The sequence below is a fragment of the Vipera ursinii genome (genome assembly GCF_947247035.1).
Source record: "Vipera ursinii genome assembly, contig: scaffold_308, whole genome shotgun sequence".
Classification (NCBI taxonomy): Eukaryota; Metazoa; Chordata; class Lepidosauria; order Squamata; family Viperidae; genus Vipera; species Vipera ursinii.
In genome coordinates, this window is record NW_028148312.1 from 1 (window position 1) to 21,582 (window position 21,582).

Here is a 21,582-nt window from a genome sequence, read left to right on the forward strand (position 1 = left end):
CCCCATGTTAGGACTGTCCTTTCCAAATATTGAGCAAGTCCATTATGTATCATGCCTTTGCTGGTAGTCCTCAACTTACGGCAACAATGGGGCACGTAGGACGGTCGCATAGTCGCAGGGTCACGTGATCTCCTGACAAGCAGAGTCAGTCGCGAAGCCCAGGTTCACTTAACAATGGTGTGACCAGCATTTCCATCCTTAAGCAAGGGAGTCGTTGAGTCTGTCCCGTCCAATTTTGCAACCTTTTTGCCATGGTTTTTAGCAAATCGCTGCGGTTGTTAAGCGAATCACATGGCTGTTAAGTGAATCCGGCCTCCTCCATTGACTTTGCTTGTCACAAGCCAGCTAGGAAGGTCATAAGTGGTGATCACTTGACCCCGGGACCCCACAACTGTCATAAATACACACTGGTTGCCAAGCACCCAAATTTTGATCGTGTCACCATGGAGATGCTACAATGGTTGTAAGTATGGAAAAACAGTCATAACTCACTTTTTCCAGTGCCGTTGTAACTTTGAACGGTCACTAAGTGAAGTGTTGTAAGTTAAGGACTACTTGTATTTATTTTCTATGGTCTTGCAAACTCCATGCATGCTTGTTGCGGAGGAAGATATTGTGAATGGCATCTGAAAATTTACACACACACACAGACACACCTTTTCTAAGAATAGAATGGAATAGAATAGATATGGAATGGAATATGGAATGGAACGGAATTGTAGAATAGAATAGAATAGAATAGAATAGAATAGAATAGAATAGAATAGAATAGAATAGAATAGAATAGAATAGAATAGAATAGAATAGAATAGAAAACAGAATAGAATAGAATAGAATAGAAATAGTAATAGAAAATAGAATAGAATTAGAATAGAAAATATGGAATGGAATGGAATAGAATGGAATAGAATAGAATAGAATGGAATGGAATGGAATAGGATAGGATACGATAGGATAGGATAGGATAGGATAGGATACGATAGGATAGGATAGGATAGGATAGGATAGGGTTGTAGAATAGAATTAGAATAGAATAGAATAGAATAGAATAGAATAGAATAGAATAGAATAGAATAGAATAGAATAGAATAGAATAGAATAGAATAGAAAATATGGAATGGAATATGGAATACAATAGGAATGGAATGGAATATGGAATGGAATGGAATAGAATAGAATAGAATATGGAATGGAATGGAACGGAACGGAATGGAATGGAATAGGATAGGATACAATACGATAGGATAGGATATGATAGGATACGATAGGATACGATAGGGTTGTAGAATAGAATAGAATAGAATAGAATAGAATAGAATAGAATAGAATAGAATAGAATAGAATAGAATAGAATAGAATAGAATAGAATAGAATAGAATAGAATAGAATAATGAAAGAATAGAATTAGAATAGAATAGATAGAATAGAGTAGATATGGAATGGAATGGAATATAGAATAGAATAGAATAGAATAGAATAGAATAGAATAGAATAGAATAGAATAGAATAGAATAGAATAGAACAGAATAGAAAATATGGAATGGAATATGGAATACAATAGGAATGGAATGGAATAGAATAGAATAGAATATGGAATGGAATGGAACGGAACGGAACGGAACGGAACGGAACGGAACGGAATAGGATAGGATAGGATAGGATAGGATACGATAGGATACAATAGGATACGATAGGGTTGTAGAATAGAATAGAATAGAATAGAATAGAATAGAATAGAATAGAATAGAATAGAATAGAACACAATGGAATGGAATGGAATGGAATAGAATAGAGCTGGTGGGGACCTTGGAGATCATCTAGTCCAGCCCCTTGCTCGAGCAATAGAACCTGCCTATACCAAGACCGGAAGGAAACTCCTCGCCCCATTTTTTTAAAAAAAAATTCCTCTCTTCTGACTCCTCTCTCATCATTCTTTCCAATCCAGATTGAAGCGTCCAGAATCTCCAAAGCTTGGTGGAAGAAATTTATCCAGGAAAGCCAGAGGCATCTGCAGACCCCCAAACCTGGAGCCTTCGGCCCCTTAAGTGGTAACAATCCCAAATGACGGATATGCCAGGGATACTCCCACAATGCCTGGCAACCTGAACCTCTGTGTGTGTGTGTGTGTGTGTGTTAGGAAGGACCAATCCAATCGCTCTTACTTCTCACACGGGCTGGACCCCACCATGGAGGCTTCACGGACCCTCCTTTGCTTTTTTATTTCAGCATCTTGCTTTGTGTTATCCAACAGCCATCAAATTCCATTTCTCTCTGATTTGGTATGCAACCATTCGTTTAGTGACCGCCCTGAGTTAGAACGGCGCCAAAAAAAGGGAACTTAACGACCGATCCTCACAATTACGACCGATGCATCATCCTCAACAAGACACACGATCAAAATCGTTTTCAGTGGTTGCAGCGTCTCAAGAGATCCATTTTGTGGCCTTCCCAGCTGGCTCCTGGGAAGGAAAATCGACGGGGGAAGCCAGACTCGCTTAACGGCCACGTGATTAGCATAACGACTGCAATGATTTCCTTAAGGACTGTGGCAAAATGGGTTGCGAAATCGGGTGCAACTCACTTAAACCTTGCTTAAAGCTGGCCTCGATTGTGGCCGTAAACCGAGGACTACTTGTATGTGAGTGAGCCCAACTCAGTGGAGGAAGCCAGCTTCGCTTAACGACCACATTCACTTAACAACTGCAGTGATTCGCTTAACAATCGAATCGTGGGGAAAAAATTCGTGGAAAAATTGGGTGTTTAATCAGTTAATAACACCTCGCTTAACAATTGAAAGGCTGGCCTCAGTTGTGGGTGTGAGTGAACCCAAAGCGCAACATGTGAATGGGATAGAAAGAGCCACTTTTCCTAGTGCCAAACAGTCACTAAATGAACAGTCGTAAGTCAAGGACTACCTGTATCCAGAAAGGGAACTTATTAGATCAGTTTCTCAAACTTGGCGGCTGTGAGGTGTGTGGACTTCAACTACAGATGGAGTTTCTCTAAATGTGATATTTAAATAAATAAAATTTATGAAGGTTATATGTTCCATACTACACTCTCAACTGGTTTTCTTCTTTTTGCCTTTGACATGATGATAATAACTCTGGTTTAACTATTCTCGGCCTTTCCAAGCGATGCCCCTAACTCTTGGAAGATGGCATCTCAGTTTATTTAAACCAGGCTTTTACTATCCTGGCAACGATGTCTGACGTTCAATTCCCAGAATCCGCCAGCGAGCCATGCTTTAAGAGGGGAGGACTTCCACTCCCAGAATCCCCCAGCCAGCCATGCTTTAAGAGGGGAGGACTTCCACTCCCATAATCCCCCAGCCAGCCATGATTTAAGAGGGGTAGACTTCCACTCCCAGAATCCCCCAGCTGACATGCTTTAAGAGGGGAGGACTTCCACTCCCAGAATCCCCCAGCTGACATGCTTTAAGAGGGAAGGACTTCAACTCCTAGAATCCCCCAGTCAGCATCCTTTAAGAGGGGTGGACTTCAACTCCCAGGATTCCCTAACCAGCATGCTGGATAGGCAATTCTGGGTATTGAAATTTGCACCTGCTGGCTGGGGAACTCTGGGAATCAAAGTCCAAATATCCTCTCTGGGGTATCCTAGGACTTCATCCATCCGTTCATGGGGAATTATGGGAGTTGAAGTCCATAAACCTTAAATTTCCCATTTTTTTTTTAAAAAAACCCCTCTGCTCTAAACATCTGCATTTTCCCTGCTGTGCAGCAGCGTCAATGCCAACCGTCGTCGCTCGGATGCCTTCATGCTGGCTCTAGGAAGCTTAGCCAGGTGGAAGCTGGTTGTTCCCCCGCTGCCCAACAGGTGCAGTGGGCTTCACACGCTGGGAAGATGGAGAAATATTCTAAAAAGTCACTTAAAAATAAAAAGATCCTGTTTTTTGCCCCCAGCCAAAACTGCCGTATGTTGTGTGATTCCCCCCCCCCCGCCAGCCCAACCTTGTCCGTTAAACCTCCAGGTTCCTCAATCCCCATGTGGGAACCCGGTCCTTCCCCTTCCTGCCCCCCTCCCTCCGAGAACTTCCTTCCCTATTTAACGAGGTCTTCAGATCATCTCTTGAACCTGCCTTCCTGGTCGTCACCTTCTCCGGCCAGAGAGGTTTCCACCGTCCCTGAGGAGCTGCATTTCTGACTGCGGGGATCATGCGGGGTGTGTGGGTGCTACTGGCCATGCTGCTGGTGCTGAGCTGGGCTGGGACTCTTCCGGAGACGACCCAACCTGGGGTCCTGCGAGGAGCAGAAGGCGACCCAGAGCTTTCTGCCGGAGGACCCATGCCGGTGAGCACATCTGTCAGGATTTGATCTCAGAACCCTGACCTGCTTTGCTCACTTTGGGGGCACTCTTCAGAAATGCTTTCCCTAACTCAGGTTGAGTTTTCCACATTCACCCTGGAAGGATGGGAGTCCTTCCGCCCTCCCCCCCAAAAACAGGGGACAGTGGGTTCGTAGGGGGAAAGTTAGCGTGAAAATAAGCCAAGAATGCTGGTTTGTTCATGTGATGTATTTAATCTGGTTAGGAGGGACCCAGCATCTGTATCTGTACAACCGTTAGGCTGAATCTCAGCTAGACGGTTTATTGGTCTGGTTTGCAAATGTGCCCAGAGGCAGTCTCCGACTTACGACGACAATTGAGTCCCACATTTCTGTTGCTAAGTCAGGCAGTTTTTAAGCGGGTTTCGCCCCATTTTACGACCTGTCTTGCCCCATTTGTTAAGCGAATCACTGCAGTTGTGAAGTTAGTCACCCAACCTTTAAGTGAATCTGGCTTCCCCCATTGACCTTGTCGGTCAGGAAGCCCCCAAAGGGGGATCACGTGACCCCAGGACATTGCGACCGTCATAAGTATGAGTCAGTTGCCAAGCCTCTAAATTTTGATCACGTGAGGCCGGGGATGCTGCAGTGGACTGTAAGTGTGAAAAACGGTCGTAAGTCCCTTTTTACAGTGCTGTTGTAACTTTGAATGGTCACTAAATGACCGGTTGTAAGTTTAGGATTGCCTGTGATTGCTTGGCCACAAAGCCCCTCGTAGGTTTTTTTTTACAAATGGGTGGATTTATCTCCAAACTGAGGAAGGGTCCTTAAGAGCAGGAGCTTGGCCATGGCCTGATGGGCCCTATTCCCAGCCTCTCCCGGCAGGGGGTTGGGCTAGAAGACCTCCAAGGTCCCCTTCCTGCTCTTATTCATTTATTCCTCTTTTCCAGGAGATGAAAAATCAGATTTTTCCCAGACAGAAAACCAGGAGGCGATCTTGCAGTTACTACCGATGGGTGAATGGCAAAAAAGTTTATTTCATCCGTCCGGGATGTTTCACAGTCTTGATCTCTGGAGAGATTGACTAGGAGGCCCTTGCTGCACTTGTGGGGTCTTGTGGCACTCACCGCATGCTCTGATGACCTGTGACACAAGGACCGTGGTCCCTTCTCCTGCCATGGGGTGTCATTGTGTGTCTTGCATTTTGCAAAAAAAATAAAATAAATGTTTTGTCTATATAGTGTTGTTTGGGTTGCAATTTGCCATCCTGGTTAGTCAGTGGCCTTGGGAGTTCTGCATTCGAGTCCTGCCACTAAAGTCAGTCCTTGACTTACTGCCACAATTGAGGCCTGAATTTCTGTTGCTAAGCGAGACGGTTGTTCAGTGGGTTTCGTCCCCATTTTTATGACCTTTCTTACCCCTGGCTGTTAAATGAACAACTGTAGGGATTCAAGTTAGTGTGAAAGTAAGCAGAGAATGCTGGTTTGTTCATGTGAAGCATTTAACCTGGTTAGGAGAGATCCAACATCTGGCAAGAAAGGTCGTAAAATGGAGCAAGGCTCATCTTACAACTGTCTTGCTTAGCAACAGAAAATTTGGGCTCAATTATGGTCATAAGGTCTGCCTGTAATTGCCTCTTTTATTTTTAATCAAACAGAAAAGCAGGGATATAATTTCATAATTAATATATAAAAAGCATCCCCCCAAAATTCTGTTCTGGGGAAATGTGGTCTATGGGCAAAATTCCCAATTTTCTTCTTCTTTGGCCAGTTTTTGGGTCCAAAGCAAGGCAAAATGTTTGCTGAATTCGTATTAAATTTTGCGACGAAGAGAATCGAATCGAATCTAGGAAAATAAAAGAGAGTTTCACGATGCCTTTGGCCACTAGAGGGAAGCAGATTTCTTTCTTTCTTTCTTTCTTTCTTTCTTTCTTTCTTTCTTTCTTTCTTTCTTTCTTTCTTTCTTTCTTTCTTTCTTTCTTTCTTTCTTTCTTTCTTTCTTTCCAAAGAGACCTATGACCAGTCCTCATACTAAAACATATAGGGAACGGTTGCTGGAATTGGGTATGTCTCGTTTAATGAAGAGAAGGATGAGGGGGGACATGATAGCAGTCTTCCAGTATCTCAGGGGCAGCCCCAAAGAAGAGGGAGTCAAGCTATTCTCCAAAGCCCCAGAAGGCAGGACAAGAAGCAACGGATGGAAACTCATCAAGGAGAGAAATTTCCTGACAGTGAGAACAATTAACCAGTGGAACAACCTGCCTCCAAAAGCTGTGAATGCTCCAACACTGGGAAGTTTTAAGGAGAGACTGGACAGCCATCTGAGCAGGGGGTTGGACTAGATGACCTCCAAGGTCCTTTCCAACTTCTTCTTCTTCTTCTTCTTCTTCTTCTTCTTCTTCTTCTTCTTCTTCTTCTTCTTCTTCTTCTTCTTCTTCTCCTCCTCCTCCTCCTCCTCCCCCTCCTCATTATTATTATTATTATTATTATTATTATTATTATTATTATTATTATTATTATTATTATTATTATTATTATTGTGTCTATGATATGGGGAGGGTCCCCCCCCACCAGTCACGTAATCCCCATTTGCGACCTTCCCTGCCGGCTTCCCACAGGCCAAGTCCGTGGGGGGAAGCCGGCTCACCTGAAAACTGCAGTGATTCACTTAACAATCATGGCCAGTGGTGGGGAAGCAGCCCCTGCTTTTCAGCCAATTAATAAACTGATGGATTCTAGTCCTCAGCTTACGACCACAACTGAGCCCAAAATTTCTGTTGCTAAGCAAGGCAATTGCTTAAGTGAGTTTGTGTCATTTTATGACCTTTCTTGCCCCAGTCGTTAAGTGAATCTCAACCATTGTTAAATTAGTGACGTGGTCGTTAAGCGAATCTGGCTTCCCCTATTGACTTTGCTTGTCAAAAAGTCGCAAAAGGGGATAACGTGATCCTGGGACACTGCGACTGTCGTAAATATGAGTCAGTCGCCAAGCACCCAAATTCTGATCACGTGACCATGGGGAAAATGCTGCAACGGTCATAAGTATGAAAAACGGTCATAAGTCACTTTTTGGAGTGTCATTGTAACTTCAAATAGTCATTCAATGAATAAATTACATCCCTACCGTCATAAGTCTCGGTTTCCAGTGCGATTGTTACTTTGAACGGTCAGTAAATGAATTATTGTAAGTGAAGGACTGCCTGAACTTAATTGTATGCAACTCATTCTCAAAGAGTCGGAGTAGCTAAGAGCAAAAAAATATCTCTCAGCCAACCCGCCTGCCAACTCAACCCAAAGCCTCAAAAAATAAGAAATAAACTCCATTTGCAAAAATAAACGCACATCATTTTTCACCCTCCCGCCTTGTGGGTGCTGTGTACAATCTGCCAAAGCAACCGGACAAAAATGACTTACAAATGGCCCAGAATTGCAGAGAGATGAGAGTCCCACCAAGAAAAATTACATTTTTAAAAGAAATATTAATCGTGTTGAAAAATATCGTGACTGGGAGTGCCATAAATGGCTTTTGACAATGAGGCGCTCAGTGACGCCTGGCGCAGAGGCTCAAAATCTGAAAATACATCTGATCCTCAGCTTACGACCGTTTGTTCAGTGACCAAACTTACAAGAGCACTGGAAAAAAAAAGTAATTATGACCCTTTTTCACACTTACTACTGTTGTATCGTTCCCCACCGTCGCATGATCAAAATTCAGGCACTTGGCAACTGACTCATACTTACGACGCTTGCCGTGTCCCGGGGTCACATGATGCCCTTTTGCGACTGTCTGTCAAGCAAAGTCAATGGGGAAGTCAGATTCATTTAACAACCGAGCGGCTTATTTAACAGCTGCAGGGATTCACTAAAAAACTGTGGCAAGAATAGTCGTAAAGTGGAGCAAACTCACTTAATAGATGTCTCATTTAGCAACATAAATTTTGAGCTCAGTTGTGGTCAATGCAACCTCTATTGTAATCAATTTGTAGGAAATTTAGCATGGCTTCTTAAATTCCACTTTTTTTTAAATAGGAGTTGTTTTTGACACACACACCCCCGTAAAAGCTCCTGGACGAGGAAGAAGACTCTCGATTTGATCCATATTTATATATGCATAAAATTAAATGCAGCTAAAATTATTGCTAAGCAGATTGATTTAATTAGTGGAGGAGACTAATCCAATCTAGCAGTAATGATCAATATCTAGTGCAGATAATTAAACAAATTGTACTTTCTTTAAACCAAATTAATATTACTTCACACACACACACCCCATGTGATGCACGTGGAAAAAGAACCGGTTGTGTTGATTGTAGACTTTGGAAAGCCATCTTGACTTTTTTGCCCTCATGTCTGCGGACACCCCTGGTGGAATGAGTCAAAAAAGTCATAATGACAACTGAGCACAACTGAGCAAAGGAATTTCTCCATTTCTCTCAAGTGCTAAAAATTTGTTTGGGTGGACTTCAGTTCCCAGAATCCCCCAGCCAGCCATGCTTGAAGAAGGTAGGACTTCCACTCCCAGAATCCCCCAGCCGGCATGCTTTAAGAGGGGAGGACGTCAATTCCCAGAATCCCCCAGCCGGCATGCTTTAACAGGTGTGGACTTCCACTCCCAGAATCCCCCAGCCGGCAAGCTTTTAAAATGGGTGGACTTTCACTCCCAGAATCCCCCAGCCAGGATGCTTTAAGAGTGGATGACTTCAACTCCCAGAATTCTCCAACCAGCATCCTTTAATATGGGAGGACTTCAACTCCCAGAATCCCCCAGCCAGCAGCATTGCCTCGAGGTTCTTTGAAGAATTAGATCTGTCGGAACTATGACACATACCGTACTTCAAGAGGGGAGGACTTCCACTCCCAGAATCCCCCAGCTGGGATGCTTTAAGAGGGGAGGCCTTCAACTCCCAGAATCCCCCAGCCGGCATGCTTTAAGAAGGGTGGACTTCCACTCCCAGAATCCCCCAGCCAGCCATGCTTTAAGAGGGGTGGACTTCCACTCCCAGAATCCCCCAGCCGGCCTGCTTTAAGAGGGCATGATGATCACCCCAAAAATTCTCCCCAAATGGGGAACTGGAAAACATGATAGATTCTTTTGACCAGCTGGGCTGGGTTGTTCCTCCGTCGCCTCCTTTAACCTTCTCTTCCAACCACGAATGTTGGCCGAGGGTGTTTGGTTTGGTCACGCTTGGTGTGCAGAAGACAGAGGCATTCTTGCACCCTGGTGTGGCTGTCGTTGCACAACACACAACGGAGAACTGTTAGGGGCTGTGCATGTGAGGTTTGGCTAGGGCTAAGCTCAGTTGGGGGGTGTGGGTGTGGGGTTTTTTGTGAGTCGGGAACATGGTTTGTTTGGTCACCTGGGCTGAGCCAACAAAAGTCGGTTGATGCGATTCTTGTAGTTTTTGTGTTTTTTTTGAAAAACCAAGCAGAGAGGAAAATCAAATAAAATAGGGCAAAATATGTAAAATAAAATAAAATAATGAAGTAAAATAAGGTATCAGAAAAGTAAAATAAAATAAAGTAAGATAAAGTAACGAAATAAAATAATAAAATAAGGCAAAGTAAGTAAAATAAATATAGTATTAAGCAAAGCAAGATAAAATAAGGCAATATAAGTAAAATAATTAAAGTAATCAGAGATAATTAAGCAAAGTAACATAAATAGTAAAATAAAGTACCATAAAGCAAAACGAAATAAAGTAAGACAAAGGAATTAAAGTAAAATAATAAAATGAGGCAAAGTAAGTAAAATAACGTAAAATATTAAGCAAAGTAAAATAAAATAAAGTAAAATGAAATAAAGTATGATAAAAGTGACTAAGTAAACTAAAATAATAAAATAAGGTAAAGCAAATAAAATAAAGTAAGATAAATAAAGTAAGTAAAATAAAATAAGTAAATGAAACAAAATAACATACCGTATTTTCTGGCGTATAAGACGACCCCCCAACTTTTGAGGCGATTTTCATGGGTTAAAAAGTCGTCTTATACGCCGGAAAATACGGTAACAAAACAAAACAGAAAAATATAGTAAGGTATAGGTAATCCTAAACTTTTGACCACAAATGAGCTCAACATTTCTGTTGTTACATGAATTTTCCCCATTTTACGACCTTTCTTGCCATAGTTGTTAAGTGAATCACTGTAGTTGTTAAGTTAGTAACCTGGTTGTTAAGTGAATCTGGCTTCCCCATTGGCTTTGCTTGTCAGAAGGTCGCAAAAGGGGATCACGTGACACCGGAACACTGCAACCGTCGTAAACACGAGTCAGTTTCCAAGCATTTGACCACATGACCATGAGGATGCTGCAACGGTCATAAGTGTGAAAAACGGTCATAATCCCTTTTTTTCAATGCCGTTGTAACTTTGAACTGTCATTAAATGAACGGTTGAAAGTCGAGGACTACATGTAAAAGTTGAAATAAATAGACACACCCCTGAACAACCAAACAACACACAAGTTGCAAATCTTGGTTGATTTTTTTCGCTGGAGATCCCTGGCAAAGTTTATACAAGCGGCACCGATAAAACACACCAATCAATACATTAAATGCATCAATTAAATAAATAATAAATTAAATTGCTGGCTGATGCTTTGCAGGAGACCCCTGGCATGCTTGATGGCGCAGAAGAGGAGAAAATAAAATAAAAAAATAAACATAAATTTTTTAAAAAATATCAGCCCTGCGGTTTCAAACGTGTTCTTTTCAGCGTTGCAATTTTAGGGGTGAAAGCCGAGTCCCCTTCAAGAGGCCTTGTTAGGACCCCCAAATCCACCCGAAATTGTGGGTGCTCCATGCCTGGAGGCTTTTAAGAAGAGACTGGTCTGCCATTTGTCTGAATTAACATAGCACCTCCTGCCTGAGCAGGGGGTTGGTCTAGATGACCTCCAAGATCCCTTCCCGATTCTGTAATTCTGTTATTCCATAAGCCCGTTTCCTACCCTTGCACAAAGAGCAATTTTTCTCCCTGACTTTAAAATCAAATTTCCTCTCCAGCTATAACTATTTGATCCTGGCTTATATTTTTTTCCCGCCAAAGCTGCCATGTTGATGTTTGGGACCCATTCAGGAGGATACAAAGAGTCCTCAATTTACAACCACTCATTTAGTGACTTAGAACTAAGGAGAAACTTCCTGACAAGTGAGGACAATCAACCAGTGGAACAATCCTGCCTCCAGAAGTTGTGGGTGCTCCATCACTGGAGATTTTCAAGAAAAGATGGAACAGACATTTGTCTGAAATGGTAGAGGGTCACTTGCCTGAGCAGAGGGTTGGACTAGATGACCTCCAAAGCCCCTTCCAACTCTGTTTATTCTATTCTATATAAAGTTACAACAACACTGAAAACATTGACTTTGGAACTTTTTCACAATTGCTAGTGTTGATTTGATTTTAATCTATTTTATTTTATTTGCTAGGTTTTTTTTCTTTTATCCCACCTTTATGATAGGCAGTGAATGTACCCAATACTCTTTCTTCCTCCTATTTCTCTTCTTCCAACAACAACCCTGTGAAGTTGGTTCGACTGAGAGAGAGGGACTGGCCCAAGCTCCCCCAGCTGGCTTTCATGCCTAAGGAGAGACTAGAACTCCCTGTCTCCTGGTGATTGGCCCAAAGTCATCCGGCTGCCTTTTGTGCCTAAGGCGGGACTAGAACTCACCGTCTCCTGGTGATTGTCCCAAAGTCACCCAGCCGGCTTTCATGCCTAAGGCGGGACTAGAACTCCTCATCTCCTGGTGATTGGCCCAAAGTCACCCAGCCGGCTTTCAGGCCTAAGGCGGGACTAGAACTCACCGTCTCCTGGTGATTGGCCCAAAGTCACCCAGCCGGCTTTCTTGCCAAAGGCTGGACTAGAACTCACAGTCTCCTGGTGATTGGCCCAAAGTCACCCAGCCGGCTCTCATGCCTAAGGCTGGACTAGAACTCACAGTCTCCTGGTGATTGGCCCAAAGTCACCCAGCCGGCTTTCTTGCCAAAGGCTGGACTAGAACTCCCCGTCATCTCCTAGTGATTGGCCCAAAATCACCCAGTTGGCTTTCATGCCTAAGGTAGGACTAGAACTCACCATCTCCTGGTGATTGGCCCAGAGTTGCCCAGTCGGCTTTCATGCCTAAGGCGGGACTAGAACTCCCTGTCTCCTGGTGATTGGCCCAAAATCACCCAGCCAGCTTTCGTGCCTAAGGCGGGACTAGAACTCACCGTCTCCTGGTAATTGGCCCAAAGTCACCCAGCTGGCTTTCGTGCCTAAGGAGGGACTAGAACTCCTCGTCTTGGTCTTTTTGGGGAGTTATAGTTGCCAATATTGGGAAACTCTCCTTTATTTTATGGATCTTTTCTTTTAGAATATAGAATAGAATAGAGCTGAAAGGGACCTTGGAGGTCTTCTAGTCCAGCCCCCTGCTCAAGCAGGAGAACCTGTACCATCTCAGACGAGTGACTGTATAGCCTCTTCTTAAAAATCTCCAGCGATGGAGCGCCCACGATTTCTGGTGGCAGGCTGTTCCACTGGTTAATTGTCCTCACTGTTAGGAAGTTTCTCCTTAATTCCAGGTTGCTTCTCTCCTTGATCAGCTTCCAACCATTGTTTCTCGTCCTTCCCTCTGGTGCTTGGGAGAATAATTTGGTGCCTTCTTCTTTGTGGCAGCCCCTCAAATATTGGAACGATGCTATCATGTCTCCCCTATTTCTTCTTCTTTTTAGACTGGCCAAACCCAAGTCCCGCAGCCCTTCTTCGTATGTTTTAGTCTCCAGGCCTTGGATCCTCTTAGTTGCTCTTCTCTGCACTTTTTCCAAACTCTCAACGTCTTTTTTGTGAAATGGTGACCAAAATTGGCTGCAGTATTCCAGGTGTGGCCTCACTAGAGTTTTATAAAGCGGTACTAATACTTTGCGTGATCTTGATTCTATGCCTCTGTTTATACAACCCAGGATTGTATTAGCTTTTTTGGCTGCTGCCGCACACGGCTGGCTCACGGTCGAGTGATCGTCCACGAGGACTCCGAGGTCCCTCTCACAGTGACTGTTTTTGAGCCAGATCTCGCCCGGCCTGTATTTGTGCCTTCGTGTGTCTTTAATATATCCACCCTTTCCCATAGCTGACAAAGCCTCACCGGTCAGACTTCTGCCTGCAGTGCAGACGTTCAATCCACAGCTAGGCTAACAGGAAAAAAGAGAGAGTTGTTTTTCTTTACAAATCATTTTCCCCCCTGTTGGCAGAAATTTATGATCCTTCAAAAATGGGAAAGAAACAAATTTATCAGCCAGGAAACATCTATATTGAAAGGGGGAAATTACTGTTGTGAGCGATCCATCCACAAACTCGGCCGCACAAAACAAGGAAAGTTGAAAATTAAACGCGGTGTCGTTCAACGCAATGTTTTTGTGTTGTGCCTTGTACATTTTTCCACGTCAAACAACGAGGAAAAAGAAAGCCACTGGCGATAATTAAAATACAGCTATTATTGTCCTGGGGTGGTTGTTTCATTTCTGAAGTACCTAAAACTGAGTTTTGAAGGAATTCTCGGGAAGAAAAATCTACTCCCCTCCACCAGGTATGTTTTACAAACTGAAATAAACTGCATTACAGGTGCTCCTCGACTTACGGCCACAATTAAGCCCAACATTTTTGTTGCTAAGAGAGACAGTTGTTTTTTTTTGCCCCATTATACAACCTTTCGGGCCGCTGTTGTTGTGAATCACTGCAGAAAAGATTGGACAGTCATTTGTCTGAAATGGTATAGGGTTTCCTGCCTGAGCAGGTGGTTGGACTAGATGACCTCCAAGGCCCCTTCCAACTTTTTTATTTTTATTTTTATTTTATTTATTTTATTTTATTTTATTTTATTTTATTTTATTTTATTTTATTTTATTATTATTTTATTATTTTATTTTATTTTATTTTATTTTATTTTATTTTATTATTTTATTTTATTTTATTTTATTTTTATTATTATTAAACATCATCATCATCATCATCATCATCATCATCATCATCATCGCAGAGTCAGCCAGATGTTCAGACTGGATTTGGCATTTTTGTCTACCTATCGAGTCCTTACCAAGGACCTGGGATAGGCAGATGTGGATGTTTGATGGTATTCCAGATCTTGTCGCAGGATGGAAGCAGTTCCTAGAAAGGCTGCCTTTTGCAATTGACTAATGGCGAATTTGTCAATGCCGATGATGGTGTTCAAGTGGTGCTCCAGTTGTTTTGGGATTGCACCCAAGGCGCCTATGACTATTGGTACTACTACCCTTCCTTACCTTTGCCACAGTCTTTCTATTTCTATTTGTAGGTCTTTGTATTTTGTTATCTTCTCCAGTTCTTTCTCGTCTATTCTGCTGTCTCCAGGCGTCACGTGACCCCCCCCCCCCCGGATGTTGCGACTGTCGTAAATACAAGTCAGCTGCCAAGCATCCGAATTCTGATCACGTGACCCTGGGGAGTGCTGCAACGGTCATAAGTGTGAAAAATGGTCATAAGTCCTTTTTCCAACGCTGTTATAACTTTGAATAGTCACTAAACGAGCAGTTGTAAATTGAGGACTATCTGTCTTTTTAAAAAAGGATGCATTTTCTCAACTTTTGCAGCGTTAAGATGCATGGACTACAGCTCCCAGAATTCCCAGCCGGTATGTTGTTTTTGGCCAACATCTATCTAAATATGGTGTCGACAGATAGTCCTTGACTTATAACCATTTACTGACCATCCAAAGTGACAAAGGCACTGGAAAAAGGGGACTTAGGACCTTTTTTCACACTTAACGATGGTTGCAGCCTCCTTGTGGTCAGGTGATCAGAATTCAGCCACTTGGCAACTGACTCGTACTTACGACGGTCGCAGTGGAGTCATGTAATCCCCTTTTGCGACCTTCTGACAAGTGAAGTCCACGAGGGAAGCCGGATTCACTAAAGAAACCCGTGACTGGCTTAACAATGACAGTGATTCACTTAAGGACTGCAGCAAGAAAGGTCGTAAAATGAGGCAAAACTCACCTAAGAACTGTCTTGCTTAGCAGTGAGAAATTCGGGGCTCAGTTCTGGTCTTAAGTGGAGGACTACCTATACAAATATTACCCTGTGGTGAGATTGACGGCCAATAAAATTTAAAAATAATAAAATAATAAAATATAAAATAATATAAAATAAAATACTAAACTTAGATAAACTAAACTAAACTACTAAACTAAGTTAAGCTAAATTAAAATAAGAAATTAAACTAATAAAATAAAATAAAATATGCTAAGCCATGATGGGCCTCTTTTTTGAATGGTTTGCCATGTTTTGGGAATGCAGTCACAGGGATTTGTAAAATATTGTTGGATTGGTACACGTTCTATGGTTTCCTGCTGGAGCAGAGGGCTCGACTAGATGACCTCCAAGGTCCCTTCCCCCTCTTGTTATTCTGTCAGGGTCTTCTGCTTGAGCAGGGGTTGGGCTAGATGACCTCCGAGTCCCTTCCAACTCTTGTTATTTTGTTATTTCTGTATAAAATAAAATAAAATAAAATAATAAACCACCTTCGAGAAAATGCTTGGGTTATATGCCCCTCGGAACACCTGGAGACCCAGCCTGGCCAACTTTAACCAGGTTTTGGCCAGTTTGCAAAAGCTGGTCAGCGCTTTGCTGGACTTGGCCCAGCATGCGTCTCTTTGGAAACACTGCAAGCCTTTGACAGTCGTGGTGGTGGGAGGAACCCCATTGGGGAAAAAAACATTCTTGACATGCTCAGGAAATACCTTCACAGCAGGAACACAACCACAAAATGTGTTCTGTGCAGCGGAGCCGATAAAATGGAATCGTTTCTTTGCACCGAGCCGATGTTTCTGCATAAAAAGGACGTTTTGCAGAGCAACAAGCAAAGCCTCTTTTAAATTTTGGGGAGCAAATGTTTCTTTTTTTTTTGGAAGAATTATTTAAGCCCCATCTCCAACGCTGCCAAAAGCGACAGAGACACTTTGCACAAATAAACGCCCCAGGAGGCAGCAACGTTGCGGGTTCCACCCCATAGGATTTTGTTGGTTTAATTGGGTGTGAGCATGTGTGTGTATTTGCGTGTCACACCTGCTAAACGTGCTTCCCAACTCAGCCGGCTGTGTGTTTCATCAACTTAAAAAATATCTCCAAATGGAAATTCACGCATTGGGGAGAAAAAGGCTCAGATTTTCTATTTATTAAAACTTTTTTTTATTTTTAAAAGATTTTTCCTGCTGTTAGTCCTCAGGTGATCCTCAACTTACAATGGTTTAATTTAGTGACTATTCCATGTTACAATGGCGCTGAAAAAAGGGGCTTAGGACCTTTTTTTTTTAACTCTGAAGACCCTTGCACCATCCCCAGGATCACGCGATGAAAAAGTCAGTGGCCAAGCCTCTGAATTTTGATCACAATGACCCTGGGGATGCTGTGACGGTCGTAAGTGTGAAAAAAAGGGTCACGTGACTTTTTTCCAGTGCCGTTGTAACTCTAAATGAATTGTTGTAAGTGGAGGACTTTTGGTTGGAAAAAAATATGTCCTGATTTCTCATGGTTTTTTTTTTTTTTGGCTTAACCAAACCAGGTTTGTCTCACGTTTGTTAGGGTTAAAAATGAAATCGTACATATGGAGAAATTTCCAGGTTTTTTTTTTTAGTAAATCTTCAAAGGCTCACAAATCTTTACATCTCTGGCTGAAAACTGAATATGAAGCATTAATTAATATCATGAAACATTAATTGCATACCACATTCAAAACTAATGTGCTCCAACACTGGACGTTTTTAAGAGGAGACTGGACAGCCATTTGTCTGAAAGGGTGTAGGGTTTCCTGCCTGAGCAGGGGGGTTGGACTAGATGACCTCCAAGGTCCCTTCCAACTTTATTATTATTATTATAATTTGAATTAGATTCTGATGGCTGGTGAGAATCTGGGTTTTGCCCCATTGGTGGAACTAACTAACTGGATTAAAGGTACACTGTGGAAACTATAATACTTTGATAAATAATTTGTGGTTTTATGCAGCTTCCTGGAATCAACGCAATTGTTAACGTAGTCTTTCTGAAAACGCCCCTCTTTAATTTCATAACTTTTAAAACCATATCAATCATCTGGAGCCAAGTATGTTTAAATCTATTTTACGATACTTCTCGAGCAGAAGGTAGAAAATTCTGCGGGGGGAAAAAAATAATCAGCTCGATGAGATTTCTTTCAGCTGAAAACAATGGTCCAAAAATAAAAATAATCATGAAGTTTTAACAAAGGTGGTAAGAAAAGAGGGGGGGAGGAATTATTATTTTTTTTTTTTTGATTGCAAAGGAAATCTCAATTTCCATCCAGAAAAATTTAGGGAACAATAAAAAAAGATGGTTAGAAACAGTAGGGGGCGCTTGTGAAGAAGCTAAAACCAGCCAGAAACTACTACGGGGGGGGGGGGGAGAAATCAAAAGTACCGTAATTTTAATATCGTTATATTTTATTTCCACAAATTTGGAGAGCTGTTAAGGGTTAGCTCGATGGCTGTAAAACAGGGAAAATTCCATGCTCAAAGCCGTTAGGAAGTGGAGGGTAGAATTTGTTATTTTTCATGCATTTTTTAATAAAAAACGTTGACACTATGTACAAGCTGTTAAGAATAATTTGTTCACTGCTGGGTCCCAATCTGCAAAATGGTGTCGTGCGAATGGGAGAGAAAAAAAAATATCTGAGGGCGAATCATTTGCTTTTGAATTTTATTTTATTTTTCAAAGGGAAAAAAACGGAGGTGAAGTTTTCCTTGGGAAAATGTGATTTTTTTGGCATATATTTTATGAGACAGAGGCAAAGGAAATCATAGGATGATGAAACTGGGAAGGGCTAAACATGGTTTAATCCAATATCTTTTAAACCTGATAACTTTCAGAGATGAGGACTTTAGAGACCATGCTGGCTGGGGAATTCTGGGAGTCGAAGTCCACGCATGCTGACGGTGGAATTAGGGACTAGAACTCACCGTCTCCCGGTGATTGTCCCAAAGTCACCCAGGTGGCTTTCATGACTAAAGCAGGACTAGAACTCACCGTCTCCGGGTGATCGACTCAAAGTCACCCAGCCGGCTTTCATGGCTAAGGCAGGACTAGAACTCACTGTCTCTGGGTGACTGGCCCAAAGTCACCCAGCCGGCTTTCATGCCTAAGGCAGGACTAGAACTCACCGTCTCCGGGTGATCGACTCAAAGTCACCCAGGTGGCTTTCATGACTAAGGCAGGACTAGAACTCACTGTCTCCGGGTGACTGGCCCAAAGTCACCCAGCCGGCTTTCATGCCTAAGGCGGGACTAGAACTCACCGTCTCCTGGCGATTGGCCCAAAGTCACCCAACTGGCTTTCGTGACTAAGGCGGGACTAGAACTCACCGTCTCCTGGCGATTGGCCCAAAGTCCCCCAGCTGCCTTTCGTGACTAAGGCGGGACTAGAACTCACCGTCTCCTGGCGATTGGCCCAAAGTCACCCAACTGGCTTTCGTGACTAAGGCGGGACTAGAACTCACCGTCTCCTGGCGATTGGCCCAAAGTCACCCAACTGGCTTTCGTGACTAAGGCGGGACTAGAACTCACCGTCTCCTGGCGATTGGCCCAAAGTCACCCAACTGGCTTTCGTGACTAAGGCGGGACTAGAACTCGCCGTCTTCCTAGACTGGTCCCATAACTGTTGGACCAAGCTTGCTCTTTCTTAATGGTTGCAACCCAGCCTATTTCCAGCCTCTTATCCTGTGAATACTTGCCATTTTTTCTCCTGCAATCTTCTTTCCCTCCCCTTTTTCGCTCTTTAAAAAAAGTCCATGTACTTGGTGGGCAACCCTCCCCCCCCCAGATTCACGAATCTGCAAGTTGTTAGAGCTGTTTTGCCTTTCTGCAAGAGTAGGGAAAAAAGGCAAATAGCTTTTTGAAATATAAATGTAGTGTAAAATCTATCATAGCAAGCCGGGCGCTGTGAAGAAGCCCGTGGAGACAATGCCAAGTTTTTGAAACGGCGGCCTGGAAAAAAAAAAACCACACACGACACCTGCAAAACCAAGCAGGGGACCCACACCGCAGGGAGAGTGCGTGAGTTTGCTCTTTCCCAAAGGGAAAATAAAATATCGCACGCTCTTATTCTCCAGCGGGGTGGAAAAACACCTTTTGGCTTCTTTTGCAAAAAACAGATGCCTTCTTGTCTTTCTTCTGCGCCGTTTTCAGCTTTTATTTCTTCGCTTTGGTTTCATTGTTCAATTCTTGATTATTTCTTCCCTGCTCTCTTACCTGTGATTATTGATTTTCAGGGCTGTTTTGGGCAATAAAAACGTCTCTGCGACCTGTTTTTCCCCCCTGTGTTTTTAAGAGCGGTTTCGCCCCCTTTTTTTAATTTTCATTGGCATTTCTACTTGTTTGCTTTTATGCCAGTAAACAGGCAAGGAACATAATATGTCAGGGATTCTTTGGAGGGGGCTCCGAGCGCAAATTCCCGCAAAGCCAACTGACAAAACAACACAATCCTGTGCTTTCATTTCAGGCAATTTCAGGGAACAACTCACGCTTGAAAGGCTGAGTTGATTTTGGTTAAAAAATGAAGGACAGCAATGAATCTAAATTTAAATCTAAATATTAAGTTATACGCAGAGCTGTAAGTAGAATCGCTATTCAGATTTTTTAAAAAATTGGCTTATTTCTATTAGATACAGAATTCAAGATTGACGATGATTCTCAAGAAACAACTGGGATGTGGGGTTAACATGTTTGTACCAACTTGGACAAAATATAGAAATATATCATATCTTCATCAATGATTTAGATGAGGGAATTGAAGGGGAGCTCATCAGATTTGCAGAGGACACCAAACTGGCAGGAGTAGCCAGCACCCCAGAAGACAAACTCAGGATCCAAAAAGATCTTGGCACACTTGAACAATGGGCCCTATCCAACAACATATGAGTTTCAGTGTGGAGAAAAGCAAAGTTTAACAGGAAAAATCAAAGATATAAATACAGGTCGGGTGAGACCTGGTTCAAATACACCAAGAGCCTTGGTGGAGCAGTGGGCTAAGGCCTCCTTAAGTAACACCAGCTGCCTGCAATTAGTGCAGGTTCGCGTCCCACCAGGCTCCAGGTTGACTCAGCCTTCCATCCTTCCGAGGTAGGTAAAATGAGGACCCAGATTGTTGGGGGCAATTAAGCTGACTTTGTAATAATGCCGCTTAGGGGTGTGTGTGTGAAAGCCCCAACAAGCAGGCATATACATAGAATGAAGGCTACTGCTAAGCTTGTAAGCCGCCCTGAGTCTTCGGAGAAGGGCGGGATATAAATGGAATTAAAAAAAAACAGTCACTGTGAGAGGGACCTCGGAGTCCTCGTGGACGATCACTCGACCGTGAGCCAGCCGTGTGCTGCAGCAGCCAAAAAAGCTAACACAATCCTGGGTTGTATAAACAGAGGCATAGAATCAAGATCACGCAAAGTATTAGTACCGCTTTATAAAACTCTAGTGAGGCCACACCTGGAATACTGCAACCAGTTTTGGTCACCACATCACAAAAAAGACGTTGAGAGTTTGGAAAAAAATTCAGAGTAAATAAGATGATCCAAGGCCTGGAGACTAAAACATACAAAGAAGGGCTGCAGGACTTGGGTCTGGCTAGTCTAAGGAAAAGAAGAAATAGGGGAGACATGAGAGCAGTACTCCAGTATCTGAGGGGCTGCCACAAAGAAGAGGAGGTCATGTTATTCACCAAAGCACCAGAGGGAAGGACGAGAAACAATGGCTGGAAACTGATCAAAGAGAGAAGCAACCTGGAACTAAGGAGAAACTTCCTGACCCGTGAGAACCATTAACCAGTGGAACTGCTTGCCTCCAGAAGTTGTGGGCGCTCCATCGCTGGAGATTTTTAAGAAGAGGCTAAACAGTCACTGGTCTGAGATGGTGTAGGTTAGGGTTAGGGGCTGGATTAGAAGACCTCCAAGGTTCCTTCCAATCTATTCTATTCTATATAAAACATTAGAATAGAATAGAATATAGGAATGAAGAATAGAATAGAATAGAATAGAATAGAATAGAATAGAATAGAATAGAATAGAATAGAATAGAATAGAATAGAATAGAATAGAATAGAATAGAAGAATAGAGAATTAGAATAGGATAGGATAGAATAGAATAGAATAGAATATGAATTACAGAATAGAAATAGAATAGAATAGAACAGAAAATATGGAATAGAATAGAATTAGAATAGGATAGGATAGTATAGGATAGTATAGGATATAGAATAGAATAATAGAATAGAAATATGGAATAGAATAGAATAGAATAGAA

At 42.6% G+C, this 21,582-nt stretch overlaps 1 long non-coding RNA gene across 1 annotated transcript; it reads left to right on the forward strand.

The window, feature by feature from the left end:
- The first annotated feature begins 1,646 nt into the window (after window positions 1-1,646).
- LOC310650606 lies at window positions 1,647-5,521 on the forward strand. Its single transcript, XR_014494403.1, has 2 exons — window positions 1,647-2,048; window positions 5,234-5,521. It is a non-coding gene; the product is annotated as an uncharacterized lncRNA (long non-coding RNA).
- The last annotated feature ends 16,061 nt before the right edge of the window (window positions 5,522-21,582 follow it).